This window comes from Bison bison, unplaced genomic scaffold (genome assembly GCF_000754665.1).
Source record: "Bison bison bison isolate TAMUID 2011002044 unplaced genomic scaffold, Bison_UMD1.0 scf7180017864153, whole genome shotgun sequence".
In the NCBI taxonomy this organism is placed as follows: Eukaryota; Metazoa; Chordata; class Mammalia; order Artiodactyla; family Bovidae; genus Bison; species Bison bison.
The window spans coordinates 1,482,179-1,510,060 of NW_011494725.1; the positions used below are offsets into that span (position 1 = coordinate 1,482,179).

At 49.3% G+C, this 27,882-nt stretch overlaps 1 protein-coding gene across 1 annotated transcript in view; it reads right to left on the reverse strand.

Annotated features, from left to right (window-relative positions):
* The window catches only part of ZBTB7C (zinc finger and BTB domain containing 7C), a 305,176-nt gene extending 279,263 nt beyond the window's left edge, over positions 1-25,913 (reverse strand). The window contains 1 exon segment of the mRNA XM_010840968.1: positions 25,387-25,913. The gene's annotated coding sequence lies outside the window, so the exon portion shown is untranslated.
* Positions 25,914-27,882: the final 1,969 nt, after the last annotated feature.

A 27,882-nucleotide genomic window follows, 5' to 3' on the forward strand; every position in this document is an offset into this window, starting at 1 on the left:
ACTGCCTCCACAGCTATGAAAGATAGTACATCAGGAAATTCCTGGTGGTCCAGTACTTAGGATTCCGTGTTCTCCCTGCTGAGGGCCCAAGTTCAATCCCTGGTCAGGGAACTAAGATTCCAGAAGCCATGAGGCATGGCTAAATGAATACAAGATAGTGCATCTTATTACCAAAAATACTGGAAGGATATAAATCTCAGAATAAGGGACAACCCTTTGAAGAGAGATCAATTTAATCTTAGAGTGAAAAATTCACTACATTATACTGGTTTTTCTCATTTCTTCCTAGACTAGGATCTGCATCCTGGCTTCACCAAGTGCCAGCTGGGCAACATTGGACTTTCGTCTTCCAGCTCAGAGATGGGACAGTGAGACCTGTTTTGAAAGGATCTGCAATGAGCTACATAGCAAAGCAACCTGGCACAGCAGGTGCTCAAAATGCCATTGCTACTTTCCACCACCCATTGCCTTTCTTTAATCACAGCTGTTGTCATTATTACTAGGAGGTTTTTTTCAGTTCAGTTCAGTTTAGTCCCTCAGTCGTGTCTGACTCTCTGCGACCCCATGGACTGCAGCACGCCAGCCTTCCCTGTCCATCACCAACTCCCAGAGCTTGCCTAAACTCATGTCCATCAAGTTAGTGATGCCATCCAACCATCTCATCCTCTGTTGTCCCTTTCTCCTCCCATTTCTTGCCACTCCCTCTGAACAAAGGAAAATTATTCCTGCCACTTTCTGTTTTCCAGATTGTTCATGAAGGTCTGGATTCTCAAGAAATAGATTCAAGTTGAAAAAAGAGCGACATCCAAGACTCCCAAAGAAAGGCTACTGTTGGGACACCCAGCCTTTCTTTCTTTCTTCTAAGTGAGGGGCAGACTTTTTTCTTTTTCTTTTCTTTTTTTCTTCAAAGGATGGCAAGCAGCCTTATTTCAGAAGGCCTAGGAAAGGTGCTGTCCGCCCAAGCCTACAAGCGTGGGCAGGCAAATTACTTTCCCAAGTTTTCTTTCAAAACAGGTTTTTGGGCCTCAAAGCCCCTGAGTTTCTCTTCCTCTGCTTCCCCGCCAGCCCGAGTCTCTGGGGAGACCGAGGTGTGGGCACATCACACTTGGCAACTCGGGTTAGTAGCAGCAACTCCTTCTGTGGGGTGACCTGGTAAGCCCACCTGTCTCTACAGTACTGCCGTTTCTAGGAGACACAGCAGCAGGCCTCACATGCCCAGCTCCAAGTGTCAACATGAAGTAACTGCCTGCCCCCCGTATGATAAATTAGTGCACATCTTTTCAGCCAATTTGGGCCCTCAGTTATGTCATAAGCAACCTTTAATAACGGTTCCCAGATTCATTCCATCAACAACAGGAAAGGAAAAAGGTCTGGCACCTGCAGGTCAAGCCCAGAGCTATCTCTGACCACCTCCCTGCCCTCCTGCCCGTTTTCCAAAGAAAAGCCCAGGATTACGCATGTCATCAGTGTGTTCCCACAGCAGCCACGCCCTCCCCATGGTGTGAGCCGCTGAGGACACGTGAACTGCCTGGCTCACCACTGAACCCCCCTCCCTGTGTCCATCACATAGCAGGTGCATGGCAAATGACTATCAAATAAATGAATCAAAACAGAGTAAATGGAATTTCACCCTTTTCTGCCTAAAATGGAGCCAGGGACTATGACAGCAGTTCCCAGTTGTGGGCAGTTTTGCCTCCAGGGGACATCTGGCAATCGCTGAAGACATTTTTAGTTGTCACCAACTCAGGAGTTGGGATGGTGTTACTGGCATCTAGAAGAGAGAGGTCAGGGATACTGCTAAATATCCTTCAATGCTCAGGACAATCCCTGCACAACAGATGAGAAAATCGAGGTTCAGAGAGGTCAAGTAAGTTGCCCAAGAACACACAGCTATTCAGTGACTGGGATGGGACTCGAACTAACCTGTGACTGACACCAAATCTGTGGTCTTAGCTGGTACCTCGCATGGAAAGCCAGGGAGCAGAAGGGATCCAGAAGGCATGCAAGGCTTATGTATGGAAAAATTATTCATTAATATTTGCCTTTATTCTGATTTTTCTTCATTGATAAGACAAGTAGAAACAGCAGCCACCTTGGACCAAATATTTCTTCCCCAGAAGCTTGCTTTGACTCCTGAAATTCCCCAATGAGTTAGTCTTCCAGGTCAAGGCAAGAATCTCTGTACCTCTGCCTTAGTTCTCCCATCTTCTAAGGGCATCGGTAACCTCCCATCTGCTTGTCTAGCTTCTGCCCGTCACTCAAGGATGGCATCAGGACTTCTTCCCCTACAGAGCCAGTTCTGACCTCCTAACCTGACCCTTGTCAGGGGCATCGAAGGAGCTCTCAGGTAGCGTCCAATCCACATGCCCAGGCTTTAGCCGCATCCTGGAGCCCCAGTTCCTCCTGGGTCTTGCAACCAGCTGGCCCACTTCTCTGCCCGACCCTCAGGCTCATCCCAGATCTCAGACAGGACCTCCCTGAGGCCAAGCAGGCAGTGGATGTCCATCCCACCCTTCCCAGCACTGGCCCTGCCCCAGAAAGCTTGTCCTCCTGGTCTTGCCTGGTCACCCCACACCACAGTTAATCATGTTACTCACAGGGTCACCACTCAGTTCTGCTCCTCCAGCAAGCAGCCAAGTGATGATTCTTTATATCATGGTTTTACACACCTGTGGCTCTTTATTTATAAAGGTCAATGTTTACCAGCCTATTTTCTGGACTCAGACTGCCTGGGTTCAAACCCCAGCTCTGCTGCTTTCTAGCCATGGAACTTTGGGCAGGCTACTTAAATGCTCTGTACCTCGTACGAACAGCAAAGGTAATAACAGCACCCACCTCACAGCAATGTTGGGAGAATTAAGAGCTTACCTGAGCGCCTGGCACATAATAAGTGCTCCATAACGGTCAGCTCTGGTCATATCACTCTCCCTGTCCCTAGGAGTTCATCTGCCACAGGCTGCCAGGACAGTATCCCAGACATCATTGCTCAGCCGTGTGTTAGACACAAAACCAGTGCTGGGTGAGATGCTGGGGTGACAGTGAACAGAGAAGCTCTCCTACGATGCCGCGGGGCAGGGGTGCCTCAGTAAGTGTCAGCTGACTCCACGTGAGCCTTCCTGACCACAGATGCTTGAGCTTCTTCCCTCAGTTCCTACTGTCAGCTCATCTGACATTCCCATGGCTATTTATGAATCCCAGAAGCTCTTGCATGCATGGTTCATCCAATCTTCCTTTCGTTATAGTTGATACTCTCCTATCCCTTTACAGGTGTGGACCTGAGGCTCAGAGAGGTTAAATGACTTGCCCAAAGTCACACAGTACTCAATCTGTGAATTCAAAGATAGGTCTCTCTTTCCCAGACCAGCTGTGGCACCATTCACAGGAACAGGACCCCCTAAAGCTGTGGGATGGATTCATCTTATACCTAGGAAAACTCAGAGAGAATCTGCCGAGAATGAGCCCAGGGAAGTGGCTCTCAAGCCTGCCTGGGAATTCGACTCACCCGGGGAGAGGATGTGGAAAAAATGGCAACCCTTCTGCATCATTGGTGTGACTGTAAAATGGGGCAACCACTATGAAAAAGAGGATGGTGATTCCTCAAATTCATTAATTTACAAACATTTAAAATGGAACTACCATACAATTGAGCGATCTCATTTCTCAGTTACATACCCAAAAGAATTGAAAGCAGGGTCTCAAAGAGAAAGTTGCACATCCGTGTTCCCAGCAGAATTCTTCACAACAGGAAGAGCCAGAAGCAACCCAAATGCCCACCAATGGATGAGTGGATAAGTAAACTGTGGTCCATACACACAGTGGAATGTTATTCAGCTTTAAAAAGGATGGAAATCCTCCATCACATGCTACAGCACGCATGCATCTTGAGGACACTATGCTAATTGAAATAAAGCAGTCACAAAAACACGAAGACTGTATTACTATACATGAGGCATCTAAAAGCGGTCAAATTCATAAAAACAGAAAGTGGCACCGAGGGCCGGAGGGAAGGAGGAACAGGGTGTTGTTGTTTAATAGGCACGAGGGTCAGATTTGTGAGATGCAAGAGTTCTAGAGAGCTGTTTCACAATAAAGTGAATACACTTAACAGTATAAACTGTACACTTACAAACAGTTAAGATGGTAAAATTTGTTACACTTTCTACCACACACACACACAAAAGTTAAAGTCCCTTGCTTGGGTCCTGCCCCAGATAAATTAACTCCGAATGGCAGACTAAACTCCAAGCAGCAATGTTTTCAGACCCGCATGTCCCACCCCACCTCCCCTCACTTCCCCACGAGCCTGTGGTTGGCCCGCAATCACTGCCCTGCGTCCTTGCTACTTGAAGTACAGTCCTTGGACCGATGGCACTGCACTGGAAGCCTGTTAGAACTGCAGAGCCTCCGCCCTCCTCCAGGCTTACTGAATGGCACATGCGCGCTAAGTCGCTTCTGTCGTGTCTGACTCTTTGTGACCCCATGGACTGTAGCCCGCCAGGCTCCTCTGTCCCTGGGATTCTCCAGGCAAGAATACTGGAGTGGGTTGCCATGCCTTCCTCCAGGGGATCTTCCTGACCCAAGGATCAAAACTGTGTCTCTTTTGTCTCCTGCGTCGGCAGGCAGGTCCTTTAGTGGCACCGGAAGCCTACGTCTTACTAAGAATCCTGTCTCCAGGGCCTCGGTCAGTAGAGTGGGTCCCACAGAGCCTGGAAGGCAGAGAACGCACGTATCATCCCTCTTGGGTCCAGCCCCCTTGTGAGGAGATGTCTTTGTGGGTGAAGTTGCCAGATTGAGCAAACAAAAACTCAAGATTAAATCTGAATTTGAATTTCACTTCAATTTGAGTTTTAGGTAAATGATAAATGAGTTTTGGAACAAGCATGTCCTGTGCAATATTTTTCCCACTGTGTACCTGAAACTCAACTTTAGCTGGGCATCCTGCATTTTATCTGGCAACCCTCTTCATGGAGCCCAGTGCTGGGGGGAGAGGAGAGACGAGCGGGTGGGAGGGTCACTGCAAATAAGGGCTGAGTTTGCTGAGAGCTGCTGGAACTAGTTCAGGGGATGATGGGTGGCGGCAGGTAGGGGCAGCACGGGGTCCCCAGTCAGAAAGGTGTCTCCAGCTGAGCTTCCCTGGGGACTGGAGGAAGAAGAGCCCACAGGTGCCCCCTTTTCTCCAGGCCAGCCCACCCTTCCAGAGACCCCTGATGGCTGGAAGAAGGGTTCAGCCTGCAGGCCACACAAAGCGCTGGCCCTCCTTTTTAATGAGCCATTCTCCTGGGACTTCACGCGTAGGCAGGCGGGCAGACACTCTTTGCAGCCAACGGAAGTGTCCTGACAGGGCTGTTAGTGGTATGGTTCCCTCAGCTCCCCTTCCTCGCCTGGAGTCTACACAGCCGCTTGGGATGACTCAAGTCCTCTCTGGAGGGCATGGTGACCGGGGGCAGGGAACCTTCTCTTGTCCTCATTTGGGTCTGTCAACACCACCATATCATCTGCCTGGGGAATGCCTCCAAGAGCACCAATTAGAGCTGGGATAAAATGTGTATGGTTGCAGAAGGCAGCAGAGCGAAGACAGTGGAAACCCAGAGACTTCTGCATCAACAGGTACTGGGGAGCTGAGAAAAACACCCAGCACTTGTCCACAGCTGGAAATTTGCTGGGGGGAAATCTGGACCAGCAATACTGAATGAGGCTCACAGGACTCAGGGACTTCTGAAAATTAAACACCTATCAGGATGCAGGGAAACAACCGAAGGTTCTCTAATGTCTGGTGAGGACCAGGAACTCAGATTTACAATGGAATGGAGGTTATCCCCACCAGGGCCTATGATGTCCAAGGTCATGCCATTTTCTTCTCCTCCCCAGGCCCCATCCCTGCCCTGCTTGGTGCAAAGATCCCCATCTTTGTGCAAGAGCCCACTCTGTGCCTTTTACTAAGCCTTGGACCCCTAAGAAGCCACTTCTTGCTTTAAGCAAAGTGGGAAGTAAGGAGGTAGACTGGAACCAGCCCCAAATCCCACACTCCCAGTGAAATGGCAGCTCCTAATGGGCGTGATGGGTCAGCCTCTCGGGGTGGGTGCTGCAGAGTTTGACCCCCACTCTGCTCCATCCAGCTGTCCAGAGAGTCCAGGCTGGGTGAACCTGTGTCCCGCTCTGACCCTTAGCGGGGCTCCGTTAGCTTCATGACCCCCTCCTCCAGAGTATAACACAAAATGGAAAGAAGTCGATGAACAAACCCTTGGGGACAGGTCTTGTGGATGGAGGGGTAGCTTTGAGTACAACCTAAGTGCCTAAAGCCCCCAGCCCAGCCCCATTCAGGGAGGATCAGCTGCCCCTGCTGACTCCACCCCTCTTGCCCCTGGAAGTTCACATCCCTGACTGTCCAGCCCTAAAGACCTAACAACGGGCTCCCCATCCTTCCCACTCACAGCTTGGCCACCACTGCCAGCCCCTGGGGACACACAGTGCTGGCACTGGGACTCCAGAAACATTCCTGTACTCAGTTCCCCTCCTCACAGATGAAGTAGAGTCAGGATTGTCCAAAGAATGAGCGTTGACTAAAGTCAGGCATGGGTGTCTGCCTAGGCAGGAAGCCACAGGTTATACCTGCCAGGAGGTGGCTGTGGTATGGTGCAAAGTCAAGAGACCTGGTACTCCTGCGTGACCTTGAGCAAGTTGCCAGGCCTCTCTGAGCTTCGATAAAATGAGGATATGTGTATCCATTACACATAGCTGCTGTGAGAATTGTGTAAAGCAATAAATGTGAACACATATTGCACAAAGATAGCACAGTGGTAAAGAATCTGCCTACCAATGTAGGAGATGCAAGAGACTCAGATTTGATCCCTGGGTCAGAAAGATCCCCTAGAGCAGGAAATGGCAACCCACTCCAGTACTCTTGCCTGCAAAAGTCCATGGGCAAGGGAGCCCGCTGGGCTAAGTCCATGGGGTCACAAAGAGTCAGACACGACTGAGCTCACACACATACACAGCACATAGAAGACACTCCACAAATGTTGCCCTGTCCAAAACCTTTGGCTAAAGCCCTGTCCCTAGATGGACATAATGACCAAGGTTAACACCTTTAGGGAGCAGGCAACATCATCATTTCTGAACACAGAAACTGATACAAGACGGTGTCTACTGTTTTGACCAAGGCCTCTAGGCCAGCTCCACCCAGACTTCAGATTCCAGAAACACAACATCTCCCCAAAAGTCCTGTGTCCACCCGGGACTCCAGATGAAGATGCCCCTGAAGGTCCAGCTCTGAAGATGCCAAGTCCAGAGCCCATGTGCAAAGCACTGGTGCTGTTAGCTGACAGTATAGTCTCCTGCTAGGTGACAGCCATGTGCCAAGCTTAATACACATCCTCACAGCAGCCTGAGGTCAGCACTCTGTTACCATCACTGTCGTACAGCCCTGAGGTCAGCACTCTCTGTCACCATCACCGTCATACAGACGAAGTGAGTCAACATCCCAGCCCCTACAGCTCTGAACAGAAACCTGCGCTCAAGGTGCTGGCAGAGTGTCTGACCCGGTGGTTCTCAATCCTGGATGAAGAGGAAATCATCTGGGGAGGCTTTAAAACAGACTGATCCCTTCTGATTGCACGGATCTGGGTGGGTGAGGGTCTCCATGTTTGAGAAGTTCCGGGGCGATGCCAGTGTGCAGCCTGGGTGGTGAGAGGGCACGCTGAGCTGTCGGTCCCTCCCCTCTCTGGAAGACTGCCTCCCTCCTCGCCACCCACCCCAGGTGGTCTCACCAGGGTGCGCGGCACCAGCACTAGCCCCACCCCCTTCCGCAGTGCCACACACCTGCACTCAACTTCTAGGCTTCTGGGCCTGCAGGTGCTTAGTGGAAACTGAGGCTGGGTGGTGACCTTATTACCAGGGGAGCCCAGCTATCCGTCTTCTGCTCTCTGCCGCCCCCTGTGGACGCCAGCGAGTAGAACATGTCACAGCATGCACTTTCCTTCCTTCCCGCGTCCCTTCAGGCTGGTCTGGAACCACCTGCTTCACACAGCTGCACTGTGTGAGGCTTCCATCTTCCTCCACTTCCCTGGTTCCTGGAGAGGCCCCTCTGCCTTCCCCAGGCTGATCCACAAGGCGCGGCCCAGGCAGCCCCTTCCAGACCAGCTACAGGCCTGCACAAAGGCTGCCATGTTGGACAGGCCATTCTTCACCTGGAAGGGTAAAATGGGTGGGCCCATCCTCCCTGTGGTCAAACCCGGCTCACTTGAGCCCAACACTGGGCAGAAGCCAGCACAGCGTTCATTTATTTGCCTGACCTTGACCCTGCTGTGTGTACCCCAGGGCAGGAGCAGTCATTCTCAGGAAGGCCTCTATTGTTTGCTCAATCCTATGCCTAGCCCTCCAGTTTCCCCATCACTTCCATTTTCTCCTAATGTGAAAAGATCTTGCCCCTGAGTGGGTGCTCCTAGTGCCAAGAAGAGGAGGGATGGCTGGAGACCCCTGACAGGGTCAGCCAGCCCTTGCCCACTCAGGTCACTGCATGCCGAGCTTTGCTGAGGGAGGCACCTGCAGTCCCTCAGGGTCTTGGTGTGGAAAGAGATAAACTCTGCTCTGACCAAGGGCACAGCCCCAGCCTGTTCCCCTCTCCTGGGATCCAAGCCCAAAGGCTCAGCCTGTTAATAGGTTCTGAGCCCCCCAGGTCCTGTAAGCACAAGGCCCAGGGGTGTTTTTCTTTAATACAGAAGAGATGGATTGAAAGAGACAGAGACAGACAGACAAATCTTGGTAAGCATCAGAAGTCTGTTTCTCCTCTTAAAAACTGCCCGTCAGTTAACAAGCATTTGTGAGCAATTCCAGAACGCGCGCATGTGTGTGTGTCGAATGTCGATTTGTAACTGAGTCATTAAATGGGGTTCCTAAAGGGCTGGCGGCGGTGATAAGTGTGAGCTCACCCCCTTGTTTACTCAGAGATGACCTGGTGCAGGGTCAGTAGAGGCACACGATACAAGTTCAAATCCTGCCTCCAGCCCTTGAGCCGTTTGCGTGCGACCGCAGGCCAGTCGCTCACTTCTTGTGTGTCAGTTTCCATCTGCTTAGTGGGGTTAACAAAACCCTTAGCAGTATGCCTTGTGCACACTCCAGAAGTGTTAGCTGGCACTGTGTGCGTGTTAGTCACTCGGTCGTACTCAACTCTTTGTGACCCCATGGACTGTAGCCCACCAGCCTCCTCTGTCCATGGGACTTCCCAGGCAAGAGTACTAGAGTGGGTTGCCATTCCCTTCCCAGGGGATCTTCCTGACCCAGGGATAGAACCCGGGTCTCCTGCGTTGCAGGCAGATTATTTACCATCTGAGCCACCAGGAAAGCCCCATGGGGAGACATAAAGTCAAATATTCATTCCATCAATACTACTTGTTGTCAAAAGGAATAAACCACAGCACATGCAACAATGTTAGTGAATCTTAACAATGTAATATTAAATGAGAAGGACTTTGAAGATTATATACAACATAATAAGTTTTGAATAGGCTAAAAATAACTACAGCAAAATATATCTATTAGGAATACACATAGATTAGATGCAATGGAATTAGAAAAAAGAAAAGCAAAATGATAAAGATTAAGGAAGGTGATGACCTCGGGTGGGAAGGCCTGAGGCAGGATCTTATGTCTGGGTGTAGATTTGTCATATCCTTGCTTTGCTTTGAGTGATGAGTTCTTGGCTGCTTATTACATAAACTAAAAAAAAAAAAAAACGAAATAACTACATAATTAAATAAAATCAGACCATGCCTGGACTAATAGAGGGAATGTTATCAGCCAAAGATTGTGATTAAACCAGTTTTAAGCATCAGTGGTACACAAAGAAGAAAACAAATATACTGGCCATCCATGGCTGCCTAAATACTATTCCAGGCCTGGGTTTGCACCAGCAAGTGTAATGATAATAATAATAATAATGAAATCTCCCCCGATCAGAGCTCACATTCTGGTGTAGGGAGATAGACTCCCTACACTATATATATAGTGTCAGCATAGAAGAGGTAGAGAGAGAAATGAAGATCCAGCAGACAGGAAGCAGGTGGTCCAGGAGGGCTTCACAGAGCAAGTGACATTCAAGCAAAGGCCTGAAGAAGGGGGAGGAAGGGGGCCTGCAGATCTCTGGGGGCTGAGGGAACATCTCAGGCAAAGGCCTTGAGCCCAGGATGGGGAGGAGGCCAGTGGCTGGAGGGATCAGGAGGGGAAGTGGGGGCCCTGCAGCTCACTCGAGGACTTGGACCTTGAGTGACGTTCGGAGACACTGGAAGGTTCTGAGAAAAGGAGGTGCCCATTGACACATTTTAAAGGATCCCTCTGGCTAGACTGCTGGGGACAGAGGCTAGGACTCTCATCAGGAAGCAACTGCTATCATCCAGGTCAGAGATGAGGATGCTGGGGCCTGAGAGGCCACAGGGGAGCAGGCGAGAGATGGCCAAATCGTGATACAGTGATGGCCCAGCCGCTGCTCTCCTGGACCCTCCAAGGCCGGCAGCAAAGACCAGACACACATCCAAATATCCACAATGCAACATCTACGATCAACTCTACAGCTGGTTACGTAGCATCCTGCTGCCCCGCAGAGGCCCTGCTCTTCAGACCCTGGCTCTGGGCAGCCGCCTCCTCTGGATCATCACACTCTTTCCCAAACCCTCTTGCAGCTGAAAATCTTGGTCATCTGTGTGGCTAGACAGGTGACACTGGTTCTCCATCCAGAGTCTGTTGGTCCCATGATTTTCCACCCCATGACGAGGCCTTCCCCTGCACCCCAACCAGGGTTTCCATGGGCCCTCATTACAAGTCTCAGTGTGGCCAGTGTCAGAGCTCAAGGAAGCTTTGAATCCATGGCTCCCACTGAAATCAACTGAGTCCCACCCCCAGAGACTGCTGTCATCCGTCCGAGGGATAGCCAGAGCTTCCAGGTGATTCAAACGTGCATCCAGGGTTGCAAGTCACCGCTCCAGAGGACTGGCCTGGTTCCCTGCTCCGATTCCTACAGGTGCTTTATGCCCATGAGCCTCTTTCCTGACCCCTGCTCTCCTAGGCAAATCCCCAGCTGGTGCATCCTCCACTGAGGTGAGGCCCCTCTGCAGCCTGATCAGCCTTGAGATTGAGCAGACAGCGCTCCCCTAACTCTCAGGGTAGGGCTGGGATCCAGGCTGCCCCACACACCGGGAGCATGGAGCACATACCCAGGACCACCCGCTTCCAGGGGCCCTGGGGCTGCTTCTAAGGCCAGAAAAGCCCTGCAGCTCAGATTCATTTAATCAAGGCTGTGCTGGACTGGCTTCCCGCCCCTGCTCCTCCTCATCCTTCCTCCTTTAGGACTAGGACTTGGAATGCATTTTTATTAGACTTTTCCTAGGTGAAAATAGTGCTGGGCTGGGGGTGGGGAAACTGGATGGAGTGTGATTTACACTTACCCTGAGTCCTCACACCTCCCAAGGGCAGCTGGAATCGGCAGCCTGCTCACAGAGCTGCTGGCAGATGGGGAGCCCTGCAAAGTCTGGGCTCAGATCTGCCCCAGCGGGAGCCACATCTCTGCACAAGGGCCCGAAACCTCACAAAAGCCAAAGGCCCTTTGGAAAACAAACAGGGGAAGGTGGGTGTCAGTGTCTGTAGGGTTCAGGCAAAGACACCACTCAGAGAAACAGCCCAAACCCCTTACACATGAGATCAGACTGTCCCTATTATATTTTCTCTTTGCTCCAAGCAGCACTTCTCTCTCTTTTTTTTTTAAAGTCAATTGCATTTCTTGCTTTCGTTCTTTATTTTGCTACAACAGGTCTTAGCTGCAGGACTTGATGCAAAGAGCCAAATCATTGGAAAAGATCCTGATGCTGGGAAAGACTGCAGGCAGGAGGAGAAGGGGGCGACAGAGGATGAGATGGTTGGATGGCATCACCGATTCAAGGAACATGAATTTGAGCAAGCTCTGGGAGATAATGAAGGGAAGCCTGGTGTGCTGTACTCCATGGAGTTGCAAAGAGTTGGACACAACTTAGAGACTGAACATCAACAACTACCTTTATCCTAGAAGCAGCGAGAGGCCCTTAGAGGCTCTAAATAGGGCACTGTCAGGTCAGATGAGCATATCCACTATACACTGTGTACAGATCAGGGTGGGGATGGCGGTGGCAAGAGAAAATGCAGAAGGACCAGTTGGGTTTCTGGGCTAGTCCGGGAGGGTGATGGGGAATGGAGGGATTGGCAGACTCCAGAACTGACCATGGAGGTCACGAGGCACAGGGAGGACTGAAGCAGGAGGTTTAGAGGACTGTGATGCTGTTTACAGGAGGAGGGAACCCAGGGTGTGGGGCCCGGGTCAGGAGTTCCGTGAGGGCACCCTGCGTTTGAGGAACGCTAAACACGGCAACCCTGGACTGAGTGACTGCCTGAGCTACCTGCTGATTCACTGAAAAATGACGCCCAGAACCTCTTTCCTGGGGCAAGACTCAGTGCGAGGCACCCACCCACCTAGGACGCACCCTGGACAGGAATAGACCACAGAAAAGACACTGCAGGTGGCCAAGCCCTGGGGGAAAGAGTCCATATAGTGAAAATGTAAGTTATTATTACTATTACCTTATCAGATCGCACAAGATCACAGTCAATGGTGGGGCCACGGCAGCTTGTAATACAATAGACATGGGCTCTCAGGTGGCAGTTGGCTGTTGCACTGATTCTTTCTCACTCAGAAGCTAGATCACGGTACTAATGTGAAGCATGTGTGAAATATCCCTTTTTCATGCACTAGCAGTGAAAGGGCTTCACAAACCTGTAGCCCAATGAATGTACTTCTGAGTAATGGGAATCCGCAGGTGGGCATCATTTTATTATCATGTACAAGCCATCGTCATCTAAGCTTTGATGTCACATTAAAGAAACTGCTCTAGCCACTGAGGGCGGTGAGGAATCACCAGCACAAGGCCCCTCGTGGAGAAAGTGACACTTGACTGCTATCCAGGACCTGAGGATTTAAAAAACTGAATGCCATTAGGCTGCTCCTAGAACCACAACATGTGAGGAAAGGAATGGCCCTCGGGCCCTGTGCAGTGAGTGAGGGAGGGGACTTGTACAGAATCACTCGGTCCATCAGTGATCCAGGACGGGAATCCATACCATCTAACTTGTCGGGATGCCTCTTCCACTGCACTTAGGACCTCAAGAAACCTTTCTAGAGATTCCCAGTCTCTCAGGCCCTAGGTTGAGTCTTCACTGAAACCATCAGAGGAAATGAGAGCAAAGATTATTTCTAACAGTCCAAGTTGGCAGGCAAAGAACACTGCATCTTGGCGGATGTTTTGGGAACTAGGGGATGCTAGGGGACTGGGGGACAGTTGCTTGGAAGACAGGGAAATGGCACAGGGCTCAGGGAACAAAATCTTATTGGCTTATCTGTTTATAAACAATGCACACTTCACCTGCTTCTAGAAAAGATTTGGGGTGGTTTGCAATTTAAAACACGCACATGCAATAAAATAGTTCAGACTGACATCAGATTGCAGAATTGTCTTTAATAGCAAAAAGAAAACTGGAAACGATTCAAGTGCTCCTCTATAGGGGGCTGGTTCAAAAAAAAACTGTTCATGTATCCTGTGGAATACTACACAGCTATTTTAAGAAATGAAGCATTTGTTCTGTGTACTAATATGGAGAAATTTAAGCTACATTTAAGGAAATTTTAAAAAAGCAAGGTGCAGAATATACAGCAGGGTATCTTTTGTATGGTAAAGTGGTAAGCTAAGAATCTACTGAAATTTCTTATTTTAGCATTAGGAAAACAAAAAATAAGCCTAGAAGTTAAATAAATGGCCTGTAGAGGGCGCCAGGGGGAGCGTGCAATCGCAGTGCATACCTGTGGGTGTCAGTTTGATTTCTGAACTATAGAAAATGCTTCACCTATTCAAAAATTCTAATTCAATTAGAAATGAAGCCCTCCAGGCCCTCCTCGCTGTGTCCCCAGCATGGCCCTGGTTCCCCCCACTCTGGGGGTACAGGGGGGACACCTGTGCCCTGGCCCTGCTCAGCCACAGTATTTGTTGGAGAAGAATTCTGCGGAGGTGAGAGGATAGCACCCTCAAGGATGGTGGCTTAGGCTGTGTAAGCGAGCTCTTCCCTCCCAGGCTCCTCTCTGACCCCTCCCAGAGTAGGAGGGGGCAGCCGGCCATCACATCCATTAAAATGTACTGCCAACCACCCAGACGTGCACTGAGGAGGTAAAATAAATTCTAGCCTATTAATAAATTATATCCATATTATAGACGACCATAGTATAAAAAACTAGAGTGATGTGTATGAGCAGTTTTTAAAAGATTATATTAAGTAAAAACACAAGCTGCAGAACATAATATATAGCTTGATCCCATCTTTCTGTAATATGGATCTATTTTTCCAAATCCATGGCAACAATATAAATACAGACAGTGATATGGATGTGAAACTTCTCTGAATTGTTGATAGTGATGATCTCTGGGGTGGGGTGGGGGTGTCTCACAATTTCCCTCACTCATTCAAACATGGGTATATTGTTTTGTTTTCTTATACAAAGCAATTATTATTTTTGTAATCCAAACAGGGAGGAGATCAAATTAGTCAATCCTAAAGGAAATCTACCTGAATATTCATTGGAAGGACTGAAGCTGAAGCTCCAATACTTTGGCCACCTAATGCGAAGAGCCAGCTCATTGGAAAAGACCCTGATGTTGGGAAAGATTGAAGACAGGAGGAGAAGCGGGCAGCAGAGGATGAGATGGTTATATAGCATCACCAACTCAATGGACATGAATCTGAGGAAACTCCAGGAAATAGTGAAGAACAGAGAAGCCTGGCATGCTGCAGTGCATGAGATTGTGAAGAGTCAAATACCACTTGGCGACTGAACGGCAACAACAGTCCAAACCTAGATCTCGCTCATTCATTACATGCATCGGTGCTCTGGTGGATCTAGCCAGAGATTCAGTGGAAGAACTCCCCTCCCAGCCCTGCCCCATCCCACAGATGGGAAACTGAGGCCCAGAGAGGTCAAGGGACTTCCTCGGCATCACACAGTGAGTTAACAGCAAAGCTCCGCTGAGAGCTCCTATCTCCTGACTCAGCCCTACACTCTTCACACTATGCCTTGCAGCCTGAAAATAAAATCAGTGTGTATTTGTAGAAGGTTCTTTATGTGACTGGTAGGGGGAAACAGAGGTAATATTGGTAAAAAAAAAAAATACTTGGCACTCCAGGACTCATTACCTGGCTGCCAGGTCAATAACACCTCCATCGACTCATGAAAGACTCCAGGCAAGTATTCATTTAAAGAAGAACCATTAACTGTAAATCAATGCCCAGAGTGAGTGCTAAGTTACAAAGTGAGTTAGAATAAGTGGGTAAATGGAAGGCTGGTCTCAGCCCCAGGGGCCACCTGACTGTTACCCACCAGAGCAGGGAGAAGATATTCCCTCTGACCCAGAAAAGCAGCAGCAGGTCAGGGTCAGGGAAGGCTTCTTCAGGGAGTATCTCTCTAACACAAAAATAATTGCCACTGCCTCCCCAAAGCAGCTGCAATGGCAAGATGCCTAGTAATCAATTAACAAGTGTTATTAAATCTATGGCGCACTGGGCTAGGAAGGCCAGCAGACAGGCAGAGAGATGGTGGCCTCTTCCTTGGTCATCACTGCTTCACAACTTAGAAAGGCTTTTAACTCAGTCATTCCTTTAGAGCCTCTTGATGTCATGTGGCTGGCAGTTTTTAATCTTTGCTTTGTGTCTGAGGAAGCAATTCCATGACTTGCTCAGGGTCTCACAGGGCACTTCCAAAGCCGAGCTGGACGCCAGGTCTGCCAGAGTCGGTCCCACACACTTCTCCCACAGCCCGCTCTGTTGGGGGCAGCAGTGTCCAGAAAACTGGACGCACAGCCACTGGCAAAGTGGACCGGCCAAAACGCACAAGACAAACCAGACTGGAGTCGTGTGCTCCGTCTCTCCTCCCGCCCACCCCAGACCACCTGTGGCCACACTTTGCCACTCTGAGATTTTTGTCCTTTGAGGACGTTTTGCACGTGAGGGTTTGCATATGTGAATACACATGAACACAGTTTTCTAAATGTTTGACTCTTTGTATTTCTTGCAGTGTTTTTACATTCATTGCCCATTAAACTATCTTCGGAGTTAAAAGATGTCATCAGTACAGGCAATCTAACTATTTCCAGTTAATAGATGAGGAAACTGAGGCCCAGGGCAAATTGTCCCGTGTCTTATTACTTCTCAGTGTAAAAGAGGGGGAGGCCAAGCGCTCTCTCTGTGTCATTTCATTTCATCCTCCCAACTGTCCTGGGAAGGAGGGAGGTGTGGTTGCCCCATCTTACCCTTGAGGACACGGAGGCTCAGGGAGGCTAGGTCCCCTGCCCCAAGTGGCAGAGCCAGAACCCAGCACCGCAGGCCCGCAGCTGAGGTGTACAGTTGCAGGGAAGATCCACAGTGGGGCCGATTTCATGCCAGGGACTGAGTAGGTCCTTCCCCAAATACCAATACTAACAATAGCTTCCTGAGCCTTCAAATGTGCTGGGAGTGGGCTGAGATCTGTCCACGCAGGACTCTGGGGGACAAGGCAGGGGGCCAGGTTGCCTCTGAATCCTCGAGTGGCAGAGCTGGGCCCCCTTGTGCTGAAGCATCCAGCACAGCCTCGTCCCTTTCAAGGACCTTTTCATTCGTTTCTGCTGTGCAAGTACAAGGACAGTGTGGGTTCCTAGCTAACAAGTGCCTCTGATGGCTACTCATCCCAAGTAACGCCATGCACACCCGCTGGGAGGAGTCAGAGCCAACCGCTCCCCCAAGCTCTCTGCACCCAAGAAACTGGGCCAGCTCCCAGGGTGCCTCAAATCCCTTCAACTTTACTGGAGCAATTGCTGCCCACCTTTTGCTTGATTCCACTCAGGCCGTCTTTTCTCTGTGCCCTAAAGAATGATTTGCTGATGATAATAAACATCTCCACAAGAAGGCTCGGGTATCTCTGAATCATAATTTATTGCTTTGTTTCCGTGGTTGATAATTTTTTTTTTTTTTTACTGAAAAGACAGGGCAGGAGTGAGTGAGTATGGACGGGATGAGTAATCCCAGCTGCTCTAAGCTCTGCTGGGAAGGCAGACAAAAGGGGTGGAGATGGAGAGGAGAAGAGGACGGGAGTGGGTAGAAAGCTGGACAGGGGGAGCATGACCTCAGGTCCAGACAGGGAAGACTTGGGCCCCCAAGTCAGATAAGACTGCTCAGCTGAAGCCTGTAGGCATGTGGAGGCGGAAGACAGGAAAGCATTCCAATGGAATGATCCACAAACAACAAAGGGATGGCCCGTCCGGACATTCCCAGGCTTCAGACTCAAGTGCCACCTCCTCTAGGTGGCCTTCAAAGGTTACTTCAGCCAAGAGTGAGGCCCCCTGTCCTCTGAACCTGAGCCTTTCACCTCTCCCTATGGCTAGATGGCTTTGCGGTCACTGTGTATTCACACTGCCACTCCCTCTCCCCCAGCTTCATCGTGAGCTCCCAAAGGGCAGGAAACTTGTTTTCACCTCTTCTCTACCTGTGAAGCACATGACACCCAGGACAGTCTTTACTTTTAGGTGATATCAGACCACACCTGTACACAGAGCCATGAGCCTCCAAGCAAACATTTGTGGATCAAGTTTCAGAAAATGGCACCAAATAATAATCATACATTTTAACCTTTGGTGTTGGGCTTTACACTGCTTGAAGCCTTTTCATATTCTTGGAACATAAGTGGCAGGTGATATGAAGCTCATTTTGCTAGATAAGAAAACTGAGGCTCAGAAAGTTTGAGTGATTGACCAATCACCAGTTAGTAAATAGAAACAGCTCTCGAACCCAGGTTTCTGACCTTCCTGATTTTCATTAGAGGAGCTGAAAGTTTCTATCTGCTCTGAAGCACATGACATATTATTTAAGGGAACACAGCACTGCTATAGCCGACCCCCACTCAAGACACACAGTATGTATTAACATACATTCACAGTACAATCAGGGCTTCCTTGGTGGCTTAGATGGTAAAGAATCTGCCTGCAATGCAGAAGACCTGGGTTCAGTCCCTGGGTCAGGAAGATTCCCTGGAGAAGGGAATGTTTACACACTCCGTTGGCACCTGGCAGGCTACAGTCCATGGGGTCACAAAGAGAGACTAACACTATCACAGCTTAATCAAGGCTCTGAAAACCTGTTTGGCTTTGTTCAATGCTACCTTTTCCAAATTTACCTTACCTGGAACCCTTTTGCATGGGATACCTACAAAATCCCAAACTGGGGAAATGTTCTATTGAAACACTGTTATGTTTCTAAAGGGTAAATCATATTCTAAGAGAAGCTATACATTATAGAGGAAGAAAGGCTTCAGTTAGATGAATAAAGCTCTAATGGTGAAATTTCAGGCTTCAGCCAGTCAATAAGGACATTAATTATTATTTTACTTTTTATTATTGAACACTTCAAATACACACAAAATAGAAAAGCACAATAAATCCCCACGTACCCATCACCAATCACCAAACCAGCTTCAACAATATTCAACAATCTGTTTTTGCTTCATTCTTTTAAATTTAAAATGTTTTAGAGACAATCCCAGACATCATTGTAAATACTTCAGTATATAACATTGCCACAATATCACATACCCTAAAATAATTAACAGTAATTCCTGGATCTCTAACTCCCAGCCTGTCTGTAATCTCCTATTTGAGAGATTAGAATAACCTCCTATTGAGCGAATATTGATTCTCTCAGAGAGAATCAAGGTGGACTTGGGTCAGTATTCAAACTCGACCCACACAGGGTGCTCGGTCAGTATGTCTATTAAACGACTTTAAATCCATAACAATTCCATCACGTCTCCCTTTTATTTTCCCTTGACCTCTTCTTGGAGAAGTTAGGGCATTGTCCTAAGGAGCCCTCTCGGTCTGGATCTGGTGACGGCCTCCCTGTGCTGGGCTTTCCCATATGCCTCCAGTTCCTGCATAAGCTGGTCGCTAGAGTCATAGGCAGGAGCAGTTTTATGGTGGGAAAATGTGCTGGGTGGTGCTGTGTCCTTTCCATTACGTAGCAGCTGGTTGCCTACTTTTAGCAAAGCTAACACTGATCCATGGGTTTGGATGCTGGAGAACACATCTGTCCTCCTAGCAGCTCCAAAGTCATATCACATTCTAGAATTTGGTTCTAGATAATCTCTAACCCAAGATTTCATGGAGGATTCTCTCTACCATCAAACTCCAAAACTCTTATTAGCTTATCCTTTCCTAGGCTATTTCTGAGTGATCTTTTTTTTTTTTTTAATAAAAAAGCAAAGACATTTTTAAATGACCAGACAATCTGGAGACCCCATGTTCCCTTCAGGCCAGGCTCTAGCAGCGACTGCACAGACTTAGCCGGAGTCCCAGGGTCTCCACGGCCCATGGATTCCTCTACCCATCAGTCTCAAGGAGAACAAGAACACATAGTTGAACTTGATAAATATGTATCCAAAAATTTTAAAAACCAAATTACACAAATCAAGCTTATTCTGAGAGGTTCGTTTTGCCAGGGGTCTCTAGTGTTCCAATCAGCATAATTAAATAGCAAGATCTCTCTAGAATTGATTGTGGTTTTCACGTTTTTTTATCATCCAAGGACCATTTCAGTGAGATGATTTTAAGCTAATAAGAGCCCCCAAATTAGAAACTAATTAAGGAGATGGAAAATACAAATGTATTTGTTTTTAGTCAGGCACTATTTTTATCAGAGGAATCATGAAAAATTAAAATTGTTAAAGTACTCATATGAAGGTTGTCAGTCAAGGACAACGTGGCTTTCTGCCTCTCCCTGCTGCAACGTTTTAAGGTGATGTATCAGAAGCCGTTCCCAATGGGCCCCCAGGAAGCAATAAAGAGACCAATTTTGAAGAGAATTACACACTGCTAGGCTTGGTAAGGAAAAAGGGGGTTGCCATAATATTCTCAAATCTTTGGTGATTAAGAGTCACAGTGCCTCTTCCTTTTTGAATGCATGATGCCTGGCAACAACATTAAATCATTGCAGTGCTCTTTCTCATGCCCATTTAACAGATGAGAACATTAAGGCCTGGAGAAGTTGAGAGGTGTGCAGAGGGTCATGAACAAACTTAGAAAGAATCTAGACTATTTATCTATCTAAATGTGCTTGATTTTATGACACCCCTCCTTGCTGTCCCCTACATGTGACATAGATTATCTTTTAAAATAGATGCTAAGTCACCGTGACACTGCTTTGGAGACTCCTTCAGGATTCGTGACAGCCTGGAGAGCTCAGGCCCCAGGAGAGAAGCAGGAACCAGAAGCCAGCTGCCCCTGGGGGAGGAAGCGCCAGTCTAGTGAGGCCGCAGCAGGGGACCCACAGCTGACTGCAGTGAGCATCTAAGGAGCACTGACACAACCACAGACTATCAGGCGTTGACCCAACCTTGAAAATGCTGCTTCAGTCCCCAGGGCTGGAGAATCCCATTCATCTGTAGACTGTGCCCTGATTCCAGCACGGCTGATACCCGGTTACTCTTTGTATCACCGGCCAGCACCTCCTAGTCCTGCTGCCTCCATACCAGCCCTGAGGACAGGGGACCTGCTGGTAGACACCCTCTTCAAACCTCCTTCCCCATCGCAGAATCCTCACCAAACCCAAGCCAGGTAGGTGAAGAGGACCCTATGGAACTTCCTTGGTTTCAGGTCTCTCTCCCCTCAGGCCCAGGAAGGACAGAAGGTGAACTTTCCTAATAACTGGGGAGAGATACCAAACTCAGGGAGATGAGTTAAAGACCCACACACTAGGCTGAAGGCAAATAAAGACGTCAGGGAAACCTGCCACTGACACGCAGGAGACAACCGGTTGGTTCAGAAGCGCCTGCGGAGGAGCAGGCAGGGGAGCACTGCGTTGGGCCTGCGGGCGGGAGGACAGTGCGTGATGCTGACCCAGGCTGCCTCGTGATGCTGAGCGGGAGGGCACGGTTAGAACCCACCCAGCTCTCAAACAAGAAAACACCCCAAAGAGGGAATTAAGAGTCTCAATAACATTTTATAACTTTACAAAGGACTTTCACATATACGATCTCATTTGTGTCTCAGAAAAACCCCAAAGGCAGGAATTATTTAACCAATTCTTCAGATGAGGCTAGGTTTAGGGGAATTTGATTTTGTGGAGTGCTAACCCTGTGCCAGTGACCTGTGTCAGGATGCTATGCTAATTCACATACAGAGCAATGACTGTTTTCAGCTGCTGCTGGAAACCAGTGCCTGGAGTAGATGTCATTCACAGAGTAATAAAGAAAAATACCCTCTCCAAGCCCAGAAAGAGCAGCCATATCTATGACACTGGCTCTCTGGCCCTAAAGGAGAATAGCCTGTATTTTTACGGCTTTGGAAAGAAAGGAGGCAGGTGGGGTAGGGACGGATCTTTGTTTCAAAGGCAGGGACGGGAGGGATGGGAAGAAGGACAAGCAGATTTTGGAGTAGGATACCTGAGTCAGCTTCCAAAACACTTGGGATGGCTTAGGTAATGGGTCCTCGGGTGGCCGGCAACCCTCAGCCCTGAAACACAGCACCACAGTGGTGTCCGCACTCTAAAGCTAAAAGTCTGGGGACCCCAGCATTCCCTATGATAGAGCTGACATAGGGCTGCAAGCTGCCTTCAGGGCCTGCCTCCTCCAGGTGACCAACCACACGGCTCTGGACAAGGAGGGCCACAGACAGCCGCCACACCACCCTGGGCGAAGATCCAGGCTCGTCCCTGCCCCTTTGTCCTGCCCTATGAAAATGCACGGTCCTCATACAACAGAAAGGTTAAGGACAGAACTATAGAAAATCCTACCAGGAAACTTTTGCCAAACTTAGCCCATAGTGGGAACACCACTTGGTTTTATTTAATTTCAGTTCAGTTCAGTTGCTCAGTCGTGTCCAACTCTTTGCGACCACATGGACCACAGCATGTCAGGCCTCCCTGTCCATCACCAACTCCTGGAGTTTACTCAAATTCACGTCCCTTGAGTCAATGATTCCATCCAACCATCTCATCCTCTGTCGTCCCCTTCTCCTCCCACCTTCAATCTTTCCCAGCATCAGGGTCTTTTCCAATGAGTCAGTTCTTTGCATCAGGTGGCCAAAGGATTGGAGTTTCAGCTTCAGCATCAGTCCTCACAATAAAAAGCTTATTTCTTGGCATGGAATGTCACCAAGTAATCATCATTTTCTTTAGTTCTCACAGTTACCCAGTAAAATAGACCTTCTTAGTGCCACTCCCAAAGCAGGTTCTGAAGCTCAGAGAGCTTTGGGAACTGCCGGGGGTCAGCCCCAGACCTGGAAGTGGTGGTGTCCCAAAGTTAGCTAGGAGGCTCCACGGCCAGGCCAGGACATACGTTACCATCCAGAACAAGTAATTCAAGACATCTCTGATTCTTCAAGCCAGTTTCCCTAAGAATTCATTTCAGAGGTATCACGAGAAGAGGACAGAATAGTAGATCCTGTTGTTTAGCTCTGGATACACCTGGCTTCTGGTGCCCCTGAACAAGCTGCTCTGAATTCTAGACACGGGTTAACCAATACAGTAGCCACAGGCCACAGGTGCTACTGAACACTTGCAATGTGGCTGGTCCAAACCCAAGATAATTGGAAGTACCAAATGCACTTTGGACCTCAAAGACTATGTTCAGAAAGATGAATATGAATTATCTTGTTACTAATCATTATATTCACTCTATGTTGCAGTGATAATACTTTGAACACACTGAGTTCAAGGAAATGTCATTACAATTCATTTTACTTGCTTCAAATTTAAAACCATGTGTGCGGCTCATGCTTGGTCTCTGGACAGTCCCTCTCCAGGTCCCAAGTCTTGCTCCGGTTTCTGTACCCACCTCACCCCGCCCCACTCCCCTCCCGTGGACAGCACTGGAAGCCAAGGAGGCAAGACTCTCCAAGTATTCTGAGAACGTCCTCTCTTCTCAATGTTTCTGTAAATTCCTGGGCACGCCCCTCCCACCCTGTACCCTACTCAGTGCCCAGAAAGCATCTCCGGGCCCAGCCACTGCCAAAGCACTTGCACGCAGTCACCATTTCCGAGTGTTTGGATCCACCTTAAACCACATTTTCCACAGCCAGAGGAATGCTGAGAACCAGGTTTCCAAAGCCCAGGCCTCAACTGTGTTAAGTCGATCGGTCATGTCCGGCTTCAAACCAGTTCACGGTTGGAAGTCCTGGGAATTCAGATGCGTTTCTCCCAGACTTCTTTACTCCCTCCTGCCTGCAGACTATGAGCTCCTCCAAGAGCAGAACAATGGAAGCAAACTAAATGACTGATCAATTATTATGGTGCCAGTTGCAGTGCTGGGTGCTTTGCATGTCTCGTTTTATTTAATTCTCCCAACCAGCCTATGAGTGAGGAAGTCTTGTTACCATTTTGAAGACAGGAGCCTGAGGCTCCCAGAATCTGGGATCTGTCTCTACTCCCATGCTTTTTCCCTCTGCCCTTTATTCCCTCCCCTGGGAGCAGACACACCTCATGCATCTTTGTCTGGCACTAGCATGGTGCCGAGTGCAAAACAGGTACTTGGTAAATATTGAGAAACTAGGTTAAGAACCTTCTGATAGATTCAATCTGCTGTTCTTTCTTGACTTAATCAGAATGTATTTTGCCCCTAACCTTCTTAAGGCTGCACACAGGAGAAGTCCTCACCCACCCACCTGAAGATCCCCTGGAGGAGGGCATGGCTCCAGTATTCTTGCCTGAGAATCCCATGGACAGAGGAGCCTGGTGGGCTGCATACAGTCCATAGGGTCACAAACGGGTGGATACAACCGAAGCGACTTAACACACACACACACCTGCAGGGCTGGGCTTTTTCTGCCTCCTCCTGCCCCCATTACTTCCCATCACAAGGCCCCGCAGATTCAGCCCTGCCCAGGTCCTTAGCCAAGCTGAAAATGCACAGACCAGCTCTTCCACTGAGAGACAGGGGTCTGAGGATAGCCCAGGGCCAGTACACTAGGGTCTAGGGTGCCTGGGGACACAGCTAGCCCCAGGAAATTATGAAGATGCCAGCTCCCTAGCAAAGTCCCCCCAGGCCTAGCCAGACCCCTGACTATCCTCGCTGGGATCCCCCCCACCCCAAAGTTCGATTCCCCTTCCATTTGTTCATATAGACAAAAGTCAAGTCCTGGGCCTGCCTGGTGCCTGAAGCTGATCCGTTTGCTAGAATTGGGCTGTATTCTGGATTCCTTCTTCATCTTATTCTTTCTGCCTGATTTAGAACAAGGCCACCCAGAAGTCCTAAGACTCTGCCCCTCCCCACCCTTTGGCTAAGCCTCATGGACCCTGACACTGGCCTGCACAGGAATGGAATTTGCCCCACCCACTTGGGCCTCCTGCCCCAGGCCACTGGCTTTCTCCCCCTGCCCTGGTCAGTTTCCCAAGGCCCAAGCTATTTTTGCTCCCACCCTAGCCTGTTGTTTACCCCATGGTGGAAATGGCCAGAGTAGTACCCAGTATGATACAGTGGCCAAATGGCCAGTGGGAACAGGTTCTCCACCAGGTGGCCAATGGGAACAGGCCCTCCATCAGATCAGAACTCATCTTTGGGGTCTCCATCCCACTAGATCCTGGTCCTTTTGCCTCAGGGCTTTGTCCTCTAGACTCTGAGGACCTTCTTAATGTTTTCTGCCATGGCTGATCTCCTCCAATTACCTGCTAGACCTAGAGTGTCTGCCAGCCCCTTCCTGAGCTCTCCAGACCCCTACTCATGACCTCCCCTAGCCAACCTTGATCATCTGCTACTTGCCCTGGCATCTTTGGAGGGCTGAAGGAAGCCACAAAGTCCCTACTTCCTTTTTAACAAGAAATACCAACTCATTACCTCACCTGTCATTCAAGAAATCTGATCCAACCCAGAACACTTCTCAGCCAATAGGGCCTCCAGGTCTGTCCCTCAGGTATCACCAATATAGGAAAGAGTTCCTGCCTGTCTTGCTGCCTCTGTTTCCCCACCAGCATTCATGCCCTGCCTCCCAAGGGAGCTATGGGAAATGATGACTCCTTGATTTGTTACTCTGAGGTCTTAAAACAGGAGGTGATACATCCATAATGGCATCATGCCTTCCTACAAGGTAGAGTAAGTGAACCTGCCTGATGCTAAATCTTCTGGTGCTAACTCCAGCAAGCGCTTGGGGCAGAAACTAATAACTATAAAGCATCCATCTATCATCTTATCAGGCCTTACTCTGCTCTGTTTGCATAGTTATCTTCCCAAGAGTTGACATTGTATGTCTACTCCAGGCTGATATATTCTCCTCCCTGCCACATTATTCAGAAAGGATTGATGAACCTCAGGTTCATTACCTGTCATTACACCGTGTACATGTCACTGGGGGCCGAAGTATCAATTCCTCTTGAGTCTCCCCAGTGAAGCAGTCCTGCCTTGGAGGCTCCAGGTCCAACGCGCTGCAGATGGTGCTCACGCTGCAGGCTCTGGAGGGCTCCACGCCATCTCTTACCTTCTCCTGGCTGGGCCTGCTCCTTGGAGGTGGTGTGGCCTTCCGAGTGCCCTGCTGCTTCAGAGTGAGACCTGCAGGAAGAACAGAGGCCCGATGACTCCTGGGCCAGAGACACAGGTTCAAGTCCTAGCTGTTCTAGAACTTTCCAGCCATCTTTTTTTTTCTCTCTCTCTCTTTTATTATTAGGTCTTATAACTCCAGGTGACTATATAGACTACCTCAGCTAGGGTCTTCACTGCCAATGTCCCACCCACCAACCCTACCCTCAGCCTTCTGCATGCATGCCTCCCTCCAAACACACACACGTTTGTTCTTAATCTTCTTACCTCTGCATAGTTTATTTCATCTGCCCGAAAGACCACTTCTCAGTCACTCATTCTACCCACCATTCAGAGTTCAGCTCATCCCCAGAGTTCAGACTGCCCCGGAAAGAAGGACCTGGGTGTCTTCCCTCCACCAATGAAACCCACAAAGAACAAGGCCATGCCTACTGGGGATATTCTTCAACTCTTGTAGCCCAGGTCCCTGGGTGGCTTCCAGTGTGCTGTGGGTTTGGGGCTCCAGAAAGGCCACCCACCTGCAGCCTCCTTTCACTGCCCTTCACTCAGAGTGAGAGACAAGGGTACTCTGCAAACCTCGCTGCAGAGGGACACAGATACTGCCCCACTGAGTGACCACATTTCATAACCAAGACCACAGCTCACCCTCTGGGATAGGGGGTGGGGGCAAGTGGTCAGAGCCTCCAGCTAGAAGCAGCCATGCCCTGGCATGCAGACCTTCTGGGCTCTGGAGACGGGCCACACTGGCTGTATCCCTGCACCTCTGACCAGGGATGGACTCCAGCTCCTAGGGGTGCTGTGACTCTGAGCTTCACGCCAACCTTGGGCTCCTCTGGGCCTCAGTGGACCCACTGCGGAGAAGAGGCTGCAGCGGGTGAAGAGCATCCGCCAGGGCCACCAGTGCTGCGGGTAAGAGGAAGCACCATGGACAGGGATGAGGGTAGGAAGGCAGGGCCCTGGAGTCCCTGGGATGCTCTCAGCCTAACGACAACAACGTCTTACACACGTATCATAATTTATACCCTGCCAGCTGCTTTTGCATCCACGACACCCATTTGGTTTCACAGTAGTGATGTGAAGGGATCCTCTTTAAAGGTTACTTTGGAGATAAGGAAACAAAGGCACAGAAAGGTTGAGCATCTCACTAAAGATCACACAGGAAGATAGCAAAAGAGTCAAGGCTAGAATTGCTGACTCCCAGTTATCATTCTTTCCAGCAAGCTCCTAAGACCTGAGTTAATTTCCTACCGTGTCAGGGGGCGGGGGTCAGTAGGAGTGGGGAGGGGGAGGGGAACAAAGGTGTGGGGGCATGGGGAGAAGAGACGAATACAGGAGTAGGGTCAGGCCGTAGTCTCTCTCCTAAGAGGAGGATCTAGGTGAAGACAGCACAGAGTGATAAATAGGGAAGGAAGGAATGTGGGGGCTCTGAGCTGACAGGAGCAGCTCAGGCGAAGAGGAAGCTGCTGTGATAAATAGCCACAGCTGGGGGTGGAGGAGGGGCAGAGTGCCAGCCTTGAGACTCCAGGGGACCCAACTCTACAGCTCTGCCCCCAGGCATTTCTGCGCAAGGCAGCACCGGGGGTAAGACACCCCTTTGAAAGAACTAAGCAGTTATTGGTATTACCTTCAAAAAGCATATATACAGGTCAATGCTCTTTCGTTTATGTGATATACTCCTAAATAATGAAAATGGAAAGAAAAAAAAAAAAACACTACCCGAAGTTCCAGCCCCTACAAAGAAAGATCTCAGATGCTCCTGGATAATGGGATTCTCAGCTTGATGCCAAAGCTACTCTGTTTCTCCTGGAGAAGTCACACCTAGGGAATTGCTATCTGGCAACAGAAGGCAGTTTGAGCTCCTTCTAGAACAAGCAGCACAGTCAAAGGCCAGAAAACCCAGGATAGGTGGCAAATCCATGGAATTAAACAGAAAAAAATGGCCCAAACACCAGTGTCAGCCATGAGCCCACGGCAGACCCACATGCCCACCTTCCTCAGCAGCGAACCAGAACTCAAGAGATCAGGCTACAGGAAGAACAGAAAGTCATCTCCTGGGGGTACCGCTCTGTGTCTCTAGCAGCCCGAGGCAGGGGTGGGGTCCTTGTTCTACCTAGTAAGAAGTGAGCCCTACTGCGCACACACACCAGGTGACCTGGGGGAGGGGGGAGAAGCCCACCCTTTTGAAGCTGGTCACCAGCTCGCCCAGCGGGCTACAGAATCACCTGGCGGCTGGAGTTCCAGAAGCAAATAGCCAGAGCACATCAGTTTTTGCTGGGGGTGGG